This window comes from Sinohyriopsis cumingii, chromosome 9 (assembly GCF_028554795.1).
Source record: "Sinohyriopsis cumingii isolate HCF-2022 chromosome 9, ASM2855479v2, whole genome shotgun sequence".
Classification (NCBI taxonomy): Eukaryota; Metazoa; Mollusca; class Bivalvia; order Unionida; family Unionidae; genus Sinohyriopsis; species Sinohyriopsis cumingii.
Window position 1 is genome coordinate 56,565,256 of NC_142969.1, and position 9,442 is coordinate 56,574,697.

General features: G+C 35.0%; 1 long non-coding RNA gene across 1 annotated transcript; it reads right to left on the reverse strand.

The window, feature by feature from the left end:
- Window positions 1–6,885: 6,885 nt before the first annotated feature.
- LOC149791868 (uncharacterized) lies at window positions 6,886–9,224 on the reverse strand. Its single transcript, XR_016423222.1, has 2 exons — window positions 8,930–9,224; window positions 6,886–7,509 (listed from the first exon to the last, which is right to left on the reverse strand). It is a non-coding gene; the product is annotated as an uncharacterized LOC149791868 (long non-coding RNA).
- Between the last annotated feature and the right edge of the window lie 218 nt (window positions 9,225–9,442).

Genomic DNA, 9,442 nt, shown 5'->3' on the forward strand with positions numbered 1-9,442 from the left:
GGGCTCTATTGTTCACAACAACAGAAACTCCTCCTGAGGCCCGGTCAACATTTTAGAAGTAGGTGTTAAACAGGGAGTAGTTTTTAAGTGTGATGTTATCCGTATCTTTCAAGAATGTTTCCTGAAGGCATAGTACTGCAGGTTCATGTTTGTTTAAAAGCATGAGAATATCATTGTAATTGGCTTTAAGTCCTCGACAGTTCACTGTATGATGGTGGTGTTCATTATTAATTTAAACTGAAGATTGTGGAGCTGGGTTAGACCTTTCACAGAGGCAATCTGTGTGGTTATTTCTCTGGAGGAAGTACGGGGTGAATTTTTTGTTGGTAGATATATGGAGCTACCTTGAGCGCATGGAGCAGTTTCTTCTGCATCCATGCTCTCAACCATTGACAGTCTCCAAACTTGTTATGGTGTTGAATCGGGTAAATCTGTATGTGTTTGAGCATCCTTCATTGTTTTGGGATTGTTCTTCACTACAGTGGAGAAGGCTGGGCCAGGATGGGCTGTTTTGGTTTTCTGGCTTCTGGATAGGAAATGTTAGCTGTGTACTTTACCTTCTGTATTTCGCTCTCCTGCTTCCAAGTATCACAATCCTTGGAATTGGCATGGTGCTCCTTTCCACAGCTGACACAATGCGGAGCTGCTCTACAATCAGATTACTGATGAGAATGGTCTCCACATCGACCACATATTTGGCTTTTTGAGCAGTGGTCTTCATGATAGCCATATTTCTCACACTTATAGCATTGAAGGGGGTTTGGAATGTATATCTCAACCTTCACTTGCAAGAAACCAACTTTGACCACTCTGGGTACTGTTGGTTTGTTGAAGGTGAGTACAATGGTTTGGTGTCCTGCAGGTTGTTGTTACGTTTAATATGTATTCTATGGACTGCAGTGACACCTTTGTTTTTCATTCCTTCAATGATATCTGTGTTGCTGACTCCAGCCAAGTTGCGACAACGAATCACACCTTTTGACATACTGAGTGTGGTGTGAGCGAAAGAGGTCACTGAAATATCGAAGAAAGTTTTCATTTTCTTGATATTTTCTGTTTGACCTCGCTGCTCACACTCAACAAGAAGGCAACCCGATTTCAACTTTTTAACACTTTTTGGTGTGCCGATCGATCCTGTCATTGTCTTTTCAATCACAAAGGGAGAGGGTGTGGCAAGAGGTTTTGAGGCATCCTTGGACTGTATAACCATGAAGCATGGAAATGACTCCACACTACATGGTTCATCATCTGACTCGGATTCAGTTTTGGTGCATTTGTTTTAATATTGTTTTTAAACTTCCATGTTGAATTGATTAAAATTCAGCACCTGTGCTCCCCGCCCACCATGGAGCCCAACAAGGGGACACTTTTCAAGTGCCAGGGATACACAGACGCAATACTCAGTTGCTAAAATTACCTATGATTGACCCGTGAAGCCACCACCTTCTAGGAAGTCTTCTAAGACTTGGGAAAGGGAAAGCTAAAGGAATAACTATAGGGGCAATGGTGGTATCAAGAGAGATACAAGAAGAAAGATAAAGAAGGTGAGCAAGTAAATAAAGACTTCCTAGGGCTCGGCGTGACCAGCTGATTTGTCGACACCGGGCCCATCCTGACCACCCGTCGAGAAGAAGTAGAGGCCAGAGTAGTGTATTGCATTCGAAAGCCCCTGCTCAACTACCAGGATCCTTTCAGTAACAGGTTTCTAATCCTTGTTCTCAGAATAATATCTTGAGAATTATGTGTCATTTCATTCTTTTACAAACAGCATATGACTTTAATTTTATATTTTCATAGTTTTGAAGAACAACATTATAAAGGAAATTTACTTTTGATATCACATAATTTGAAAATGCAGTACCAGGTCAAATTTCATCAATGCTGTAGTTTCATCCTGTCTGTCAGCAGACTAAATACATAACAATTATTACTCACATTTTCTCAGAAAATAAATCATTTTCCTATCAATTTCATGCAGGTATGACTCTATGTAGTGTCAGCTAAGTGCTAGGCCAACTGATAAGTGGCTATCCTATGCTGCCCCCACATAGTCAGTGGTAGTGAATTCCATCTTTTGGATACACAACTGTATCTGACCCTACACACCAGCATAAATGTCAACATATCAAAAATGGGGTGGGAGGGGTGAGATGTTTAATCCATCAATTGTTTAAAGTGTGAACACCTGTTTTCATGCCTAATTATTCCTGCCCTGCTAAAAGGTTAGTCTTGTGTTTCACACTTACAGGTAAGCTGTCAATTATTAAATTCTTTTAGGATCCATTTCTAATGATAATGAGATAAAAGTGCATGTGTAAAAGAAAGATGTATAAATGTGTGCATATACACAGCTGAAGTTTTCTTGATTTAATGGGGTGTATTTACATTATCAAATTGGCTTTATGAGACATTAAATGATAAGCAGAATCAGGTACTGATAAATTCACACAGGAGAGAAGATAACAACTTTTGTCATTGTCAGGTACAAAAATCCAAATGAGGATACACAGTATCTTTGAGTGGAACTTATTTTATTAAATTTTGTTATTTTTCTTTTCGCTAAATAGCTAAACTAACTAAATACATTTATACTGGTAGCATACTCCCACTGCTAATAATAATACATGCGAAATAATAATGATAATGCTATTCGGTTCTTAATGCATAAATTTGCCATGAACCAAGTTTGAGAGCTAAACCTGACTTCTGAGTTCACCTGTCTACAAAGGCCACTTGTGCTTTTTCCTATGGGTGGCTGCTGTATACAGATTTGAATGTATTTACAAAAGGGTTTGAAGTTTGACAAAAAGACCTTCAAAATTATAGACAACTGTATAAACAATGATTGAATTTACAGTAAAATCATCATATGTCTGCATGTAATGTGATGAACCAGTCCCCAAAGCTGTATTGATACCCACTGGGGCTTGTACCATTTCTTAATATATTCTACAAGGGACGACAATCTCCCATTTCTCCGGTGACATAGTTAAGATTTGAAACCAATACTTCAAGCTATGTGTCACTGTGTAATTGTTTCTAATCTGGGTTTCTTCCTAATATACCCACACCATTTTTCATATTTGGACATTTACGTTGGGATGAAGGATCAGAACCAATTGCCTGTCACAAATATGGAATTCGATGCCACCATAGGGTGGTGGGACATGGAAGCAGCTTCTCGGCAGGCTTAGCAAACTTGCATGAAGTTACATTGAGTCTTACCTGCATTAAATCAATAGGAAAATTATTTATTTTCTCAGAAATCGCAAGCATTATAATCTTTTTCTTAAATCCACTGACAGACTAGATGAAACTACAGCATCAATGTAACCTGACCTGGTACTCTTCCTTTTCCATTGCTAATCACATGACTATTACAAATCTTAACCTCTGACATCAGAGGTCCAACAGTTATTTGATATCAACAACAAACACCTTTCAAATGTTGTCCAAAAATTCAAATATAATAAATAAAAGTCACATACCTTTTCTAAAAACCAAAAACTTATGTCCTTACCTATGGCAATGTTTGCCTCCTCTTCTTCCAGCATATCTTTTAACTCTTTTTGCTTGGCCAGGACCAAACATTCTTTAAACTTTTTATAGGTCTCTGGACCTCTTTGCTTAATCCGTTCTATGAGCTCCTTTATCTTGTCTGATTGCTTTCCAGCCTCCTACAAAATAGTAAAATGAACTCAGTATTAATGTTTGTGAATTAGTAATGCCAAAAAAGTAATTGCCACTGCATGGTTTGACAGGGAGTTCACAAAGCAATGAAGAAGTGTTGATGCCGAGTTAAACAACAAGTTTACAAATAAATAATGCTTTCTTTGACATCCTTTCCTTACAATGTTCTGATATTGAGCAATGGAGCCTTGGATTTACCAAGAGACCTAGTGGGCCCAATGTAGATCACCTGACTTGGATTTACCAAAGGACCATTTGGGCCTGATGTAGATTACCTGACTTGGATTTACCAAAAGACCTAGTGGGCCTGATGTAGATAACCTGACTTGGATTTACCAAAAGACCTAGTGGGCCTGATGTAGATCACCTGACTTGGATTTACCAAAAGACCTAGTGGGCCTGATGTAGATCACCTGACTATTTACAAAATATTCAAATTCAAAGCTTTATACACTTTCAAAATTAAGAACAATGAATTTTGCCCAATTTTATGTTAATAATGAAAATATCTAGACATCATATTTTCAAATTTTTTAAAGAAATTTCGATATCACATAAAATTTTCAAACATCCATTACTGGCTGTCAGAGTAAAAAAGGAATTGCTTGCTTGTCCTTTTTAAAGGAATTTTAAATCCTGTACACACAATATCAAGTTTAATAAGAAGAAGCATAAGAAGTTGTAAAGTGAATCATGTTGTACTAGTAAATATACTAGTAACAATACTAGATGGTTAATTCCCAAACATGCATTAACAATACCCTATTTCCCACCACTTATTTTGTGATCTCTAAAACCTGATGTAGCAACAATACTACATATCTCTCCACCAAACCCATGTAGTAACAATACCCTATTTCTTGGCATTGATTTGTTTTCTTCAAAATCTGATGTAGTAACAATACTACATAGCCTTCAACCAAACCCATGTATTTACAATATCCTATTTCTAGGCATTGATTTGTTTTCTTCAAATTCTGATGTAGTGACAATACTACATGGCTCTCCACCAAAGCCATGTAGTAACAATACCCTATTTCTAGGCACTGATTTTGTGATCTCCAAAGCCTGATGTAGTAACAGTACTGCATAGCTCTCCACCATACCCATGTAGTAACAATACCCTATTTCTAGGGCAATGGTTTTGCGATTTCCAAACCTGATGTTGTAACAATACTACATGGCCTTCCACCAAACCCATGTAGTAACAATACCCTATTTCTAGGGCACTGGTTTTGTGATTTCCAAGCCTAATGTAGTAACAATACTACACAGCCTTCCACCAAACCCATGTAGTAATATTACCCTATTTCTAGGCACTGATTTTGTGATCTCTAAAACCTGATGTAGCAACAATACTACCTAGCTCTCCACCAAACCCATGTAGTAACAATACCCTATTTCTAGGCACTGATTTGTTTTATTCAAAATCTGATGTAGTAACAATACTACAGTCTTCCACCAAACCCATATAGTAACAATACCCTATTTCTAGGGCACTGGTTTTGTGATTTCCAAGCCTGATGTAGTAACAATACTACATAGCCTTCCACCAACCCCATGTAGTAACAGTACCCTATTTCTAGGCACTGATTTTGTGATCCCAAAGCCTGATGTAGTAACAATACTACATAGCTCTCCATCAAACCCATCTAGTAATATTACCCTATTTCCATGTGACATTGTAAAGCAGAGTCTGTGATCTCCAAAATATGATGTAGTAACATGCTACATTGTCAATCACCAAATTTGTGTAGTAAGATTACTTTATTTCTAGGTCACATTGTAAAACTGATTGTCTTTATTTCCAAAACTTGATGTAGAGATAATACTACATTGTTCATTTAGTTGTATTACCCTATTTCCATTTAACAGTGTAACACTAACTTATTTGATTTGCAAAACCTGGTGTAGTAAAAATACTACATCATTAATTCCAAAGCACAAATAGCAACATTACCCTATTTCCATGGTAACAGTATACCATTCATGGTTGTTTAAAATATCTAATGTAAGATTACTAGATCTATGCCTCACACTGTCTCCAGAATATAAAAAAATGATGTGTTGTTATTCCTATATGACTTGAACTTTGTGTTTAATATTAGTTGTAAATGCTTATTCTATTATTATATTACTCTACTGATTATCAAATGTACTACCCTCCCAAGTGGAGACTGCCCATGGTAGTAATAACAGAATCCATCATATGCCTATGAGTAAAATAAGAAAATTCCATCCTTGGCTCAGAATTTAAAGTGGCACACAAGGTTGTGCTGAGTGTTTGATGCAGATCTGTAATCCCAAGGGGAAAATTTCTATCCCAGATCCAAGCACAATGATTATTATTTTCTGACACATTTTAATCAAAATGGGAGTCCATGTCAATAAGGCATACTGTTAATATTGCAGCAACTTTCAAAGAACACAAACACAGTAGTTAAATGATACACATATGAAGAGGTCACACAAATAAGTCCACTTTTATTGATAAGATTAATCAAGATGGACAAAAATAATGACATAGTTCTCATTCAACTTTGAGATACAATTGATTTACCCTTCAGAAAAGATACAATAAGAATGTATATTTTATAAACAAAACAACAATTACAACAGCAGCTTTTTCAGCTTAAAATGCTTGTTTTGACTACTGGGAAAATATGTTCAGGTGATGATGCAAATGAAGACATATTTGATATTTTGTGTGCTCCCAGTAAATGTGTATATGAATGTGATAATATCACTATATTGCCAAACATACCATATACCTAATTAAATTTAAGGTGATTCCTGAATACATTTACATATCATTTGATATTTGCTTATACCAAGAGGTGCTAATGTTAAATGTGACTAGTTATAGATTTTATTGTAGAATAATATCTGGATACAAAGAAAGATGTCACCCCTACATCAAGTTTGTCATCCTGAAAATCATGCTAAGCCTTCTTTCTATGATCAGTGCACAGATATATACCTGACAAGTGTGTCACTTTAAATTGAATAATGAACATTTGTTCCAGATAATAAGGGCTGTTCCATTAAAACATACATGGGACAAAGGGAAAGCACTTTTAAAGTGGGGGACTCACCCATAGATGCTATTTAGAAATTTCTTATAATTTTAATATGAACTCGTTGAAATCAAAGTATCATGGCATATATTTTTTAAAATCTGCCTTCCCTGGGTACCATGTATGTTTAAATGGAACAGCCCTAATCGTTATAATAGTGCAATCATATCTTTGTAAAGAAGCAAACAGTAACAAGTGTGCATATACTGTCTTCACAAAATAGTACAAAATACTATAGAGATTGTCATAAGTTTAATATTTTAGCATTAAAGATTGAAAAAGTTTGTAAGGTTTGCTCAAAACAGTGATGTCTTGAAAGAATCAAATCGGTCTCAAAAGGAAAATAAATCACACAGATCGTACAGCACTTTACTTTTGTCATATGATTAATATCAATTTTGCAGTTTTGTGCCACAGTGACAAGATTGTTAGACTTATTTTAAATAATTTCTTATTCTAGTTTCCAGCCACTTCTTGTTAATATTTTTCATTGAAATTATATCTTTGGTGACATGTCCAAACAATTTACATGCTAGATAAGCTGTATATATAATATGTTTGCCTTTTTTATCAAGCTTCATTGACATTTTGCTGTATGCCAATTTCTCTTTTTGCACTTTTGCTATTGGTTCTTTACAAAATATAAAGTGTTTTCATCTGAAAAAATGGCCAGATACAAAAATTTGTGGGTGTATTCAACATGAGCTAACTCTTGGTCTGTGCTTTCTGATCCTTTTCCTTCCTGCAATCAAAGATAAAAAAAAATTAATTTGTTACTTCTAATCTAAAAACGAACTGCATAAAATCTGTGAAGATGAAATAATTAAGGATATAATCTTGAGAAACATACACTTTAAAGCATATAAATGTTGAATTTTCGGTCACAAATATCCTAAAGACAAAAGGCTCATAGACCCACTACATGAATGAGTAAACCTCTGTAAACTTTACATCGGCATAAAGATACATATCATGGGGATAAATGTTAGGCCTTATTGATTTGTATTGAATTATACAAAGGAATTTAATAAAGTTAGTCAGAATCATGCCGAAAAATCACTAACATTTATTTGCAAAAATATAAGCTTAAAAATAAGTGTGCATTTGGAATTAAGTTAACAAAGTACACTGCTCCCTTAATAACTCATGCCCTGATAACTTGCAACACGCTTATTATTAATTCCAATTAATTAATTCGTAACACGTGATAGGTTGTTGAAACCAGTTGGAACGATCTTTCATATGTTGGACATTTTGAAAATAAATGTTATTTAAACAGAATAACGAACAACTTCATTAGAAAAAGGACGTTATTAAAAATTAATATCGACATGATTGTAAAATGAGGAATTGGTCAATAAACAGCACAGTTCCATAACGCCGCTCCCCCCCCCCTCGTTTTCTTGATATCAATGGGATTTTTTTTCTCAATTTTTGGAGTTCCCGTGGTAACTCACATCCTGCTTACAGTGTGGTCTATGTTTGTGGACCTCGTTATGAAGTACTTTTATAATCAGTTATCCAATATATATAAAATTATGTCTTTTGTATTCTTCCTACCAGTGTCCAATATTCATAGCACATACTGAAGAGGTTCTTTTTTACTTAATTCTCCACAAATGCTTCAAATATGAATAAATATATGGTCGAAGTATTTAACATTACCGGACTTGCAACTGTGTATCTTTCATAATGACCAAATGGAGAATATCTTCCAACTTTTATTACCCAGCCTAATGATGTTATTGTCTTTTAGACTAAAGGTCTGCTTGGGTTATTATTGTGGTACTAGTCACAACACATCAAATTCGTATACAAAATACCTTGAAAGAATATTTACTGATATCTATAAGGCCATTCTTAAGCTTAAACTCAATCTGCAACTCAGTTAAAGCCAACACATTTTACATACATAACTGATATAGCTAATCACATCTACTGTATAAATTGAAAACAAAAAGTATGACTTGGAAAATCTCATATAAAATATTCATCCATCTTTATAAGAAAGTAATTTACTAGTTTAGAATTAACCAGTTTGATGTCATTTTGTTTATGGAAATTACATTATATAAGATTAAAAAAGTCAACTGAAAATATAACTATCAAATTAAAAGAAAATATTAAATCAATTGTCAAATATCATGACATTGAAAACATACCTTTGCATGTTGTCTGACTGCTGTTGCAGATATCTGAAGTATCTTCTTTTCTGTCATCAAGACATCTTTCAAAACAAAAATATTGTCTTTTATCCCCCACTTATCTTTCTATGCCACTTGGCTCTGCTGTTTATTGGTGTGATCGGTCTCAGACTTGTATCATAGAAGGGACCCCCAATGTCACTTCACTAAGGATGGAGTTTCAGAAATGACCAGGCAAAATGACATCAGTTTGCCTTTTATGAGAAACCCAATTACTGGACTGGAGGACATGAAGGCTATCATATTTCAGATTATCAATGTCAGTTTGCTGGAATCCAACTGACTGTAATTGCTACAAAGAGAAACCTGTTGATATGTGATTCTGCAGCTGTTCCCCTGTAGCTGTGCAGGGTCACCTGAATGGGGAGTTTTCAGAATTAGATTTTGAAAATAAAAACATTTTAGCACAATTATGCAAAAACAATAGGGGAAGACAGATTATCAGATTATATATATATATATATATATATA